General features: G+C 31.8%; 1 protein-coding gene across 1 annotated transcript in view; it reads left to right on the top strand.

The window, feature by feature from the left end:
- Positions 1 to 13,345, top strand: part of LOC132199823 (nose resistant to fluoxetine protein 6-like) — a 96,772-nt gene that overhangs the window by 67,089 nt on the left and 16,338 nt on the right. The window contains exon 3 of the mRNA XM_059624858.1: positions 1,092 to 1,166. The gene's annotated coding sequence lies outside the window, so the exon portion shown is untranslated. The remainder of the gene's footprint in view (positions 1 to 1,091; positions 1,167 to 13,345) is intronic.

Below are 13,345 nucleotides of genomic sequence, written 5' to 3' on the forward strand. Positions count from 1 at the left end.
AAAGGTAGAAAAATACCCCAACTTCAAATCTTGTATTAAATTTATAATTTTATTCACATTGCAATCAGATCAAGAGAAATATGAATGGTCTGTTAGAAAAAAATTATTAAAATAATGAGCAAAATGCGCCACCTATTGAAGAAAAGCAGATTGAGTACTTGCATTGCACTTTACTGCACTCTGCTTGCATTGCTTGGAAGTAGAAATAATCATGCTATATAATTAACTGCAGGAATTAATGAATAATTTTCTTACTTGTCGCTTCGAAAGTGGAACAAAACATGCTAACCTAATGTATTATGCAATTATCACAATTTAACAAGAGATTTTGCAATAAAATTAATTTTTAATTTTTTTAGAACAATTGCCAATATTTTCTTCCAAATACACCGGTGGTTTTTTTTACAGCTATATATATCGTTGAGAAATAATTACATAAAAAGTAAAGGTAAAAATTGTTGGTCGAAATATAAGAGGTAATAGAATTAAATGATTCCAAATTGGGTTTCATGCTTTTAGGAGTCGATTCTGTTTGTTTGGATTTTGTGGGTAGAACCAGCGCGTGCCGCATCGTCAAAGCGACAATAAGTGCAATGTGATGAAAGATTCGAGTGTTTGAGAAACGCAATGATCTGATGGGAAACTCTCAAGTCTCATAAATATTATTTATTATCATCAACCTCACAAGTAGGCTCCATTATAAGCGAAAATTGAATAAAATAAACCTAACAGAAATCACTCTATTTATAATTTTGATTAATTTAAGCAAATTTTAAACGTAGAAGATTTTTTTTGATAATATAAACCACAATCTCAATTTGGGCAAATTTTTCATTTCAGCTAGACGAATTTCCCCCGGACATAAACAAAAAGCTTTTAATTTGTTATTTAATTTTAAACAGGTTTTTGTAGAGAAAATAAAAAATTTTAAAATTAATTTAACCAAAAACTCGTATTCATATTCACAGATTAATTTCTGACACAGAATAATTAGTATTTGATAATAAACTAATTTAATTATACTTTTATGCCTTATCGATAAGAATAATTATAAATTTGAACTGTAAAGATTATTTATGTTTGTGTTTCAGAGCATCACACTCATCGCCCAGTTCACCTTCGCAGTAGCGAACGCAGGAAGAAACTGGTAGATCGTCATTCCTAAGGTAATTTCCATATTCAGTTCCGAGTCGAATGACAGAAACGAGTCTGCGGTGCAAATCTCTCAACAAACAGCTTTTCAATACCGCTCTCATGTAGTCAGCCCGCGTGCATTCGAGCCACACGCACGCATAAAATGCTCAATTCATACTTCCTAGACTAAAAATTCCGCTTCTGCGTCAAGTCGGACGTCATCCACGTACAAATTATCACAACAATGATTTTCAACATGTATAAACGAATTAGATAATAAAATGCTACTCTTTTAATGATTCGCCAATTTAATAAAAGGAATTAGCGCACCCCTATGAATGGTTAACATTACATGTTTTATTAAAAACGCAAGTCATTATTGGCGATAGAAATTGTGTGAGTTGCTGGTCAGACCGGCTTCGGTTACATTATTTATGTTTTATGGCGCCCATTGACAGAACATGTGTGAAGTCAAGACTGTCAAGTGCTACAATTCATATTATTTTTCATAACAACAACGCCTAATGAAAATCAACTGCGTTTTATTTCTAGCTTATAGAAGTAAATTATTCTGATAATATTTTTGTTTTAAATTGAATTTTTCCTTGATTTTGGCAATGAGGTCGCGCTTAAATATTTATAAATTGTCCGTCATAATATCTACAGAGGTCAAAGGGCACAACATTTTGCACCGCCTTAAACGTGTTTACTTTAAACTTTCAAAGAAAGTGCCTGAATAATAAGTAAAAGGAAATACACACATAATTTATTATTAAAGAAAATGTAAATTTCATTATATTTTAAAATCCCTCTGCAGAATTCTGATTTGGAAAACGAAAGTCTTAAGTTTGCAGTTAATTTGGGACAAGACCTTCTTTGAACACTACTTATTACTTGCATAATAGATTCATAGTAAGTGAGATTTATTCTTTCGTTGCTTGCCAGTTCGTAAATAATAAATGAACTCAATCAATCAAAATTAAGCTGACTGCTTCAAGTATGAACAGTTTGAGGGCGATCATGATCTGTAAAGCCTCAAACATCCATTTCTTTTTATTAACGCGAAAGCTTTCCATATATCGAACCTTGATCTTGATGCGAATGCGTTTTAAGGTTGCTCTAGAATAATAAAAGTATTGGATATCATGACAAACACGCCAGCTGCGCACCAACTTTTATTTATTATATAACAGCGCAATCGCAAATTAATGTGCAATTAATTACGCCGATAATAGCCGACGGGATTCCCTACTTATCTATTGGATTTAATAGGCATCAAACACGTTCGGCTTTTATCATTTTCCGTAAACATCTCATTACATTCTAAATTGCTTGTAATGTTGCAAAAGTTGTACAAATCAAGTCTATAATATTTTGTGCGCGGTGGTATAAAATTTCCATGTAATAATTTTAAGATCAGAAAGATATATATAAAAAAAATATTATAATTGTTGTTTAAGTTGTTTATTTGTCCAAATTTTTACATCACATTGTTTACATTATTTTGTGGAAAAAAAGCAATTGTTGGTCAAAACGGCATCACCACTAATAAGTATTTTGCTAAAACTTTCGAAATTAAAAAAACTACACCAAACTACCGCAGTGAGCCTAGCTCGGATGACTTGAAATATGAAAATTTTAATATATTGACAAGTTGTTTATGTGTTTAACGTGTGTAAGTTCAAATTTCTAAGACTCATGGAAAATTTTTGTAAACTCGAAGAATTCATTCGCACTGAGTTTCTTTTGTTTCACATTAAGCTGCATTAAAACAATTAAGTTAAGCATTAATGACACGCACACCTAAAAGTACATAAACTCGTTATAATCATAAACAGAATAATCATGAATATTTTTCTTACCACCAGAAAACTTTTGCTGCTCACTGTGAAATAGCCGTGGAAATTAACATCGGGATGAGATTTGATAGCTCTGGTGAAAAACTCAACCAACTGTAAACAAATTTGTTCTTAATTAAGATTTAATACTAAATTTTTCACCATCTTTTGGCAGGATCTTGATTTTTGCTCATTAATTATTCTAATAGAAGCGGCCATGGCCAATCTCAAATCTCCGGTGATCTAAAAAGTGACGTAGTTCAAAAAAAGGACGCAAGTGATTTCTCCTTGCCTGTTTATGGGTGTTTTGCGCCTGCATGAAAAAAACTGTTGCGAAAAAACAGTAAACAGCCGCCAGCAGGAGAATAAAAAAGGTGATTTTAAAATCGTCTGTGAAGGAGTAATTTGCTGAAAACTGGTAGATTAGAATCAATACGTTCGCGAAGCACTGCAGCAGAGTGCTCGAAAAAGCAACCGACGCGCAGCAACCTTATTAAAAAGTTGCTAATTTAAGGCTACAAAATATAGTTATATCAGACCTGATTTGCTGAATATCTTATCAATGAAAAAATGCCAAATTTCACAATATTTCAAAGCAGTCTTTTGCAATTTTTCGATTTCAAATTTCGAATCCACTAACGCTTTCTGGAAAATTATCTATATTAATTACATATAATAAAAGTTTCTTACTTCCTGACATTGAATTCATTCAAGATCGAAATCGAAGATCTTCTGATTGCTGTGCAGTTTATTGTCCACAATGAAAGCAAAGTGCTAAAGTAGCAGCCTCCGATGAAGTGCAAGTAATCGTCGAGCGTCGGAGCGCTCATGTTAGCAAAAAATTGTCTGCCGTTCATAAACGCAATTGAGAAGAATATGATGCTAATGAATAATATTTTTGATTGACGTTTTAATCCAAGCGTCTTTCTTTTTCCTATCAAAACGCTCATCTCTTCCTAGAATTATAGAAAAAGTTAAAATTAATGATTGAAATTCAACTTTTATCCAAATTTTATACACAAAGAAATATTATTATATAATAAATAATTACCTGAAAATCAAACCAGGCGTCAAAGTAGGCTATTTGACTGCGAATGTTTAAGAGTAAAAAAATCGGAATCAATTGGCTTATAATTATGTTAGTTGTGTAAATAGCAACGAAAAGTCCAACTTCTGCATAAATAGCCTAAAATGAACGAGTTTATTTTTAAATTAGGTTCATTTAGAGAAAATCCTTTTGATATACTTTCTTAACAACTAGCAGGAATTTTAGTAGAGCTCCAATTTGGAGAACAGTTATGATGACAAACAACACAGCTGGCTTTGAAGTAAATTTCAAATGCAATTTACCTTCTGAATTTCTTGCTAAAGGCGTGAAGCCAATGAGGATTGAAAATATTAACAAATTTTTTTGTTCTCCATAAAAAGAGACCATGGTGGTGAGTGAGCAAGGGAAAGTGACTTGCTCTGGTCAGTGGCTCTGGAAATCAATAAAATATGCGCACGTCATCTTATTATTAAGAAGGGTCGTGACAAGTGGAATGTCTGGTGACACATTTTGTTAATAATGGCCATTCACATGACAATGAATGACTGGCTAGGAAGAAGTTTGTGATCGTTTATGTGGCCATCAATTTTTTTACAAATGATGCTAGAAAATGTATATTTAATAGGTCTAAATTAAAATTTACTTTTCCCTTATTTAAAAAAAATCAATTTAATTATTTAAAATATATTAATTTATAAATCAATAGAAATATATTAAATTTTATGCAAATGAATGTAAGATTTCGATTTCTGGTTCAATTTATTCATAAGCATTACAGATATAAATATAATTATGAAATAAAAATGAGATTTTTAAATACCTTTCTGCGCTTGTAAGGATTATGTAATTAATATCGTAAATATCAATCCTTGTTTTGCACAAGGGTCGCTGTAAGATCAAAGAAATCATAGGAGCTGAACTTCTTTTGGCGCACATTCAGTTGGACGAGCACAATTAAGTTCAAGAGCAAGGCAACGCAAAGCTGCATTTATTAGAAAATTAATGCTTAAAATTGAGAAAATTGGGTTAATATTTGCTTGCCGACAGATATGTTTTGCTGTTTATCTCCAAATACCCATGAAAGCTGACCTGCGGTGCGAATCTCATCATTCTACTGAAGAATTCCAGCAGCTGAAATAATTATTGCATTTTCTCATTCCGTTTCTTTCAACTTAAAATTACCCATTTCTGTTCATCTGGTTTTCTTAGCTTTAAATTTTTAATTATAAGCATTGCTTCGTGCAGGTCCTCGTGAATCTAGAAATGAAAAGAAATGTATTTTAATGCAAATTTTGTTTGTTCCACTTTTGTACTTGATTCTGCATTTTCTGAGCAGTAATAAAAATAGCTGTTGGGTAGAGCCAAAAGAAAATTATGCCACCACACATAAAGATGTAAAGTGAAAAATCTGCTTCCAATGAGTAATTTGAGGTTATTTGATAGGCCATGAATAAGCAGTTTCCAAAAGAAAGAAATAGCACCGCGCTTGCTGCAAAAGGCGCACAATTTCCTGAAACATTAAATTTTTTTTTTTTTTGAATCGAATTTTTTTTATGGAATAAATTTTTTGATAAGATTTAGTTACCTAGCTTGCTAGAAACTGAATCATATAGATAGTGCCACATCTTACAGTATTTTAACAGATTCATTCCCTCTTTTTCAGGCGGTGACAATGCAAATTTCTAAAGGAGGAACGTTTTTTGTACACATTAGTTAATCGCAATTTTAAAGCTTACGCGAAACTCTGCCAGCAGAACGGATGAGGAGTTTTTTACTGCTAAACAATTAATCATCCACCAAAAGACAAATGTCCAGAGGTGAAATACTCCTAAGAATGGCCGTATATCCACCATGGTAAAGAAGCCAGGTTGAGACAAAAATATTTTTCTGTTAAATAGAAATATTGAAGATGAAGCTAATGTGATTATGGAGAAAACTATGCTCCATTTTCTGAGCCCAAAGTCGATTATCTTTGATGAGGACATTTGAAGAACTTTCATCTATAATTTGAAACGTTAGACTTAATTTATAATGACCGAAAGTTCTTTTTTTTTACCTCAAATTTGCGCAGACTCTTTAAAAATTTAGCCTGGTTTCTTATGTTTACAAGAAAAATGAATGGCAAAAACTGCTGTATTATTAGGTTTACAAGAAATACAGTCAATAAGAAACCGATTCTGAAGCTCACCTCAGAAGCATTCTGTAGCAATAAAATTGAAAAATATATACGAATTATTTTTAAATCATATAAATAAAAATTAAAACAATGATTATATGATATAATCATTATTTTAATGTTAGATTTTACCTTTATGACCATAAAAATAAAATATGAGGTACTCAAAACTTTGATCATGCTCACGGACAAAAAATACAAGGAGACTTTTGAAAAAAGTGTCAAGTGAATTTGATTTGATCTAAATTGGTATATTGGAGTGAAAGCAAATACCATGCTTAAAATTACAAAAAGTTTCTGCTCCTGGAACAACATATTTATTTGTTTGCAGGTTTCAATGCGACTGATTGTGAGAATTCACTCGTAATGCGCTCTCATTTAAATCGATATATAATTTATGTACTGTGCATATATGGCAATCAACTATTGATTAATCTATGATGGTGAATATTTGAGAGTGGGAATTTAAGTAATGAGAGTTTCCTATCCTTATTTGTTAAATCTTAATGGTTATGACTACGGTTAAAATAAATATATTAATGAAATAAATAAAAACTAAATTTTTATAGAGATATTCTTTTAAGTTTAATATTTAAGAAGAAATTGCAAACAATTTTTGAGCCTTAACATGAAATACATTTTTCAATTTTTAACACGCATTTCAAACATTTCAATGAATATCTAGGTAGTTTAATTGCTTACATTTTTAGCTCTACCCAATGAAACTGAAATATCAAATAAATCATTAAAGCTCAGTTTTTTCTCGCGAACATTTAGCTGAATGAGGATCACCAAGTTCAAGAGAAGTGTGATGCAGAGCTGAAAATAAGAGAAAAGGGCTATTATTTTCCTCAAAGTCGCATAAAACGGCAGCGTACAGACAAGTACGTTTGTCTATTAATTTGCAAATAACCGTCAAAATTTATGCTCGGCGTAAATCGAATCATTCTACTGAAGAAATCAAGCATCTGAAATTTTGATATAAATTTACAGTCTTCAAAATTTTAAACTCGACATACCAACTTTTGCTGATATTTATTTCGCATATTTAAGCCTTTTGTTAACATCATTGCCTCTCTTAAGTCGACGTAAAGCTTATTGGAATTAACGTTAAATGAATTTATTTGAAATTATAAACAACACAAAATAATACTTGTGTTTGCACTTTCTGAGCAGCCATGAAAAAAGTAGACGGAACAATCAAAAATACGCCCACAACTGCTGACATGAACGCAATTGTTGGCAAATCCTCAGTAATGGAGTAATTTGACACAATTTGATACGTCATAAAAATGCAGTTGCTGAATGCAAGCAATAGCACCATGCTTGCCGAGCAAAAAATGCAATTTCCTGAAAATATAAATAAAATATTAAATTTTAATGTAATGAAAAATCGAAAATTGTAAAAACTTGCCTAATTTGCTTGCAATCGAGTCTAAGAAGAAATGCCACAGCTTAAAGTATTCAACAAAAGCATTTCCAATATTTTCCTTCCGTCCTGAGGTCAAGCACTGAAATATTATTTTACAAGGCAAAAGTAAAACTATTCATTATCAAAGCTAAGTTCCTTATACTTGAAACTCTTTAAGTAACAGTTGAGAAGCGTTTTTGACAGATTTGCAGTTAAGCAACCACCAAAAAATTATAATACTGAAGTAACACGCCCCAATGCAGTGCAAAAATCCGCCTAATGTGAGGAAAGGTCCTCTTGATGTAAAAACTGGCCTACTGATGAGGATAAACGCACCCATGCATATTGTAAACACCGAGTAAAAAATGCTTGGCTTTTTGAGCCCAAAATTGACCACCTTTGACTCTGAAATTTTTAGGAATTTAACCTGAACAATAATTTATTTTTACTAAAATTATAAAATTTAAATCAATTTTACAACACCTCAAACTGGTGCCAACTGCTGAAATATTCAATCTGACTTCGTACGTTGAGAAAAAAGAAAACGGGCATTAGCTGCACCTGCACCATATTAGTCATGTAAATGGTTGGCATTATTCCTAATTTGAATTTTGAGTTCCAAATATTCTAAAAAGTAGAGTCAATAACAACATTTCCTTCTTTATACGTAATACCTGAATGAGTGGAGAAAGAAAGAAAATCATCAACGAAAGCTGCGTTAAGTTTGTTGCTGCGAAGTAAAGAGTCGCTGTTGAGAAAAATCTGAAGTTGATTTTACGTGATTCGATAATTTGATAAATTGGTGTGAAACCAAATAATCTGCACAATTGTATAAAAACTTGTTGCTCCTGGAGAAACATGCTGGCCATTAATTTATTTCCCTGTAAAGCAATAGAGATAAAAAAAGAAGTCCACTCTTGCTAGATTAGAGAGGGGTGTAAAGATATCGATCAGTTTTCAGTAATCAGAACAATGAAATTAATAAATTTCAAATGCAAAAATCGAGACGATTATTCATACTAAATCATCTTTGTATATTTTGATTGATTCGATGCTTCAAAAACTTTTCACTAAACTACCCGAAATTTTCACTTTAAATTAATGAATGAATTTTCTTATTTTTACATACATATCAACTTAGCTGATTTGGCTGGTAATAAAAATGTTAGCATAATTTGATAGTAACACAGCGGCGGCATTGTATTTTGATCATTTTTATTGTTGATGGCACTCGTCATATCAATTTTTCCCTTTGACACAACTAACAAATGCACCTGTCAAATTGTAGAGAGCGTGACAATGGCTTCGACCAAGGCCGATATTGCTTCGGAGTTTGGAGCACAAATTTGATATCAAATATAATAACTTTTCCCTTCAAGCACCTCTTACAGATAATCACGTGGTACATTTTAAATTTTCATATGCAATATTTAGTTGGAGCATTTTGTTGTTATAATAAGGCAACGTATTTAACTTTTTATTGTTTGTTCAAAGGTTTATTTTGATAAAATTGAGAGATTATTAAGAAAATATATGTCGCCATCAAATTCGGCGTCATCACAATATCTTAATAGCATTACTAATATTAAAAAACTGACTATATTCGTATTTCCTTTCCTTGATTCCAAGTTGAATCAAGACAATTAAGTTTAAAATCAAAGCAATTGTAACCTGCAAAATGAAAGAGAAATTATTTAGAGTTAAAGTTTTGGAAAATCAATCAAATTACAAATGCAAGAGTTCTTCTATTTATCGCAATGTAACCGTCCAAAGTAATTGTAGGTGATTTTACAATCACTTTACTCAGAAAGGCGATCATCTGAAAAACACAGATCAATGCACCAGTTTCGTATTTTTTTTTTTAGTCCTGTAATTTTACCGTACCATTTTTTTGGCCTCACTGCTGGCTTTAAGGGCTTTAGTGATTTCAATTGTAGAGACAACGTCCTTTTGAATCTGAATTTTTTTTATTTAAATAATTTTTGCTCTTGATTCAAATTTAGATCAATTTTACTGATTTCTGAGCGTTTTCACCGACCATAAAAATAAATACGATCTGTATGAAAGATACCAAAGAAATGAGCGCGATGATAAGTGAGAGATCAACTTGGTTGCTTTTAATGTAAATTGTGAATAGCTGCAGCAAGTAAACCAGAACTGTCACCGAGTGGTATGTGACCAAAATGCCAAAAGTGAAGGTAAAAATTTTACCTATTTTTAATTGAAAAGACGGTGTAAAACTTGTATAAAATGAAATTCTTAAATGTTATACCAATCGGACAAAAGGCGCCATCAATTAAATCGTGCCACAAATCACGAAATCGCAGGACAGACTTATCAAACTCCAAAAACATAAGTCCAATTGGTTGTTCGTCCTTCAAAATCTGCAAAAACTGAGATTGAATTCTTAAAAATAATTAAAAATATATTATTAACCTTATATTTTTTAACGAGCGAGGACGAAGCGTTGCGAGCCGAATTGCAAGCAAAAGTCCAAAGAGATAAAGCGAAAATCGAGTGCAATGCCCCGACAATGTGCAAAACGTCATCTATGCTTGGGTAATCGTTCGAAATCAGCAGCTCACCCATTTTTACCAAAGATACAATGGCTAGGGTGAGATACACGAATTTTATTCTTCTCAACAATTTACTACTACTTAATGAGTGCTTAAAATGTGATGTGTCATCGTCATTAATCAACACCTACATAAAAGAACAATTTGTATTAATCTATTTTTATAAAACATTTAATTAAACCTGGACTCTTTTCCACTCATTCAGATAATTAATGGTGTGATTAACTTTAAACACCAGGCAAAAAGGCACAGAACACGGACATATCAGTCCGGTCAAAAAACCTCCAATCAACAAGCTTGTCGCAGCTTCAAAAGTTGCCATTACCTTTAAAAAAGAAAATATTATTAAAAAAAAGTATATTGACCTTTTTGTTAATTACCTTAATTCCAGCTCGGACATAGAGAAAGCACACAGAAAACTGGATTGAATTTATTAATAAAAAATATATGAATCGGAAACTAAAAGTGGAAGCTGCTTTGAATTTTTTCGTTTCTTTATCAAAATATAGATTGTGCGAACCAAAAACGGCACCTAATTTCAGGAGGTTGTTCACATCACTTAGACTGTTCTCCATACCACCCAACTTCAAACTGAATGTCGAGCTGATAAAAAGGACATGCAACCAAATTATTTTGATGGTGACACCTAAGTGGCACGATCATTGATCTATGTGAGGACAGTCTCATTTTTTTCTAGGAAAAAATTCATTTATTTATATTCTCGATTCATGGAGAAATTTCTTAAGGACTCCTTATTGCAATGCTAAGAGTACCAAGGAGGTTTTTTTTGATCGCACATATGCCCAATGTTATTTTTTTGCCCCATGAACCCTCAAATTTTTTTCTGCTAATCTGTTTAGGGTCATTCGCTTATCATTTTGTGAAATTTTGAGCAAAAAATTTCGGGCAGTTTTTTTTTAATCACCAAAAACAAAAATTTCCATAAGACGCAATGTAAAAATTCAAAAAATCATATTTCAAGAATAATCGGCGCTACCCCCCATTTTTCTTTGTGCAATCAACTCTACTGATAGGTAGGAATCTATAAAAAAATCTGGGTCCAAAAATTTCGGGCCGATTTGCCGCAAACAGGAGTTGTAGATGTCAATAAGCAGGCCTTAAGTTACTAAATAAATTCTAAACCGTTCTTAGGATAAAAAAAATTGGTGATTTACAAAATAAACATAAAAATTATGTTAAATTTAATATTTTATTTAATTTTGCTTGTTTGAGTTTTGTGTAAGAATATTTCTAAAGAATCTTTCTTCTACTTTGAGTCCAATTGAAAAAAATTGTTGAATATCGTTATATTTTCTTTGCGGAACTTCAAACTGCATCAGAATAGTAAGATTCATAATTATTGCGAACAGCAACTAAAGTAAAGAAATATTAACTTTTGATAAACTTTTGATTGTGCTCACCTCTCCGAAAGATTTCCGATTAATTGAAAGATATCCATCTAACGATATTTCAGGTGAATTTGTTACCGCTTTACTAAAAAACTTGATGAGCTTTTTCGATTTTTTTTTTAATTTTATGAGTTTGATCAAAAAATTATTTTACCACACCAGTTTTTTTGAACTTTTGTCTATATTTAAAATTTTTGTCCACTCTATGGCTTCTCTAAGATTTTGACGGACCTTTTGTGCATAAATAAATGTATTTTTTTTAACTAAAGTCAATTTCTCGTTGCCATACCTTATTTTGCGTTTTTTCTGATTGCATAAAAAATGCACAAAGCTCGAAATAAAATAATATTCCCATTGAAAAAATAATTCCAGTAAACATTGGATTCTCAAGTTTGTAAACTGTTACAATTTCAAGTAGAAAGAACAAAATGTTGATTATGTTGTTAATAATTATCGATCCGAGCACAAATGTAAAACAATTCCCTAATAAAAAATTTTTTTTTTTTACAATAATCTATAATTTCCTTACTAAAAATTCATACCCAATGGTGCCATTTGGTTGGTTATGAGTTGAAACCACAGTTCTCGGTACAGCAGTGCTTTTTCATTCAACTTGCGGCCAACGCATTCTTTTTCTAATTCCTAATTGAAAGAATTATAGAATTAATAATTTCAATGATTGAAGCATGTTCAATTACTTTAAAAGACTCGATTAAAATTGCAGATGCATCTGAGGCTGCACCGCAAAACGATGTCCAAAATGCTATCATAAATATTACGTAAAACAGCCCAATGCCATGCATTATATTGTCAAGCTTTGGATAACCGCGGTTGGCCATTAAAATGTCACCTGAAAAAACTACTGCAAAAAAGAGAGTGCCAAATGCGTACGCTTTTTTTGGTTTCAGGTCCATCTCCTTTTCTAAAAGTCGTAATTTTTCAAATGATATTAATCGGAGTTTTTCCTAAGATCATTATTAAATAAATATAAATACAAGCCAAGTCTTTAACAAAACCTTAAATTCTACCCAATCGTTCAGAAATTTTACGACTTGCCACAGTTTGGGCAAAAACATCAACGAGATAAGTTGGAAGATTACAATGCCACATACGAAAATAAGTATTAACGACGATGATCCATCTTCTACTTCAAGCATCACCTGTTCGTTAAATTAATTAAATTAAATTTAAATTATTAAATTTTACCTCGATTCCCGCTTTAAAAAATAGAAAACTGAGAGTAAGTTGTAGGAAGTTGAAAACGACGTAGAAAAGTGTCGTGCACGAATTTATTTTAATTTCATATTTCCCCATTTTCTCGTTTTTATTTATTGGATGAACGCCATGAAAAGCGCCCAGCTTTAGCAAAAGTTGCATCGAAATTAATTATTTAAATTAAAGTGATGCTTTCTAGAAGTGCAAAAGTTGAATTCCTTGAAACGGAGAATACAGGTGCACGCGCGGTGATCGCACGACCGCGTCAACAAAGACGCGTGATTGAGCACTTGAACTAAATTTCCTCTACAGGCTGGTGAACTGCCTGTATAATGCGTGTCGCAATAAAATATTCTATTCATATTGAGCTCCTTCTGTGGTGTCATTTAATATTTATTTGTATCTTGAGCTATGGCTACTGTGGCAAGGTTATTAAGCTGATTGCTTTTTGATCAATTGATTGAGGCAACGGCAATATTGAATGAGTTTTTGATAACAAATTTTTATTTTTCATTATTTTTAGCTCACGAATTAAAAG

The sequence above is a fragment of the Neocloeon triangulifer genome, unplaced genomic scaffold, assembly GCF_031216515.1.
Source record: "Neocloeon triangulifer isolate White Clay Creek 2 clone unplaced genomic scaffold, ASM3121651v1 ptg000014l, whole genome shotgun sequence".
In the NCBI taxonomy this organism is placed as follows: domain Eukaryota; kingdom Metazoa; phylum Arthropoda; class Insecta; order Ephemeroptera; family Baetidae; genus Neocloeon; species Neocloeon triangulifer.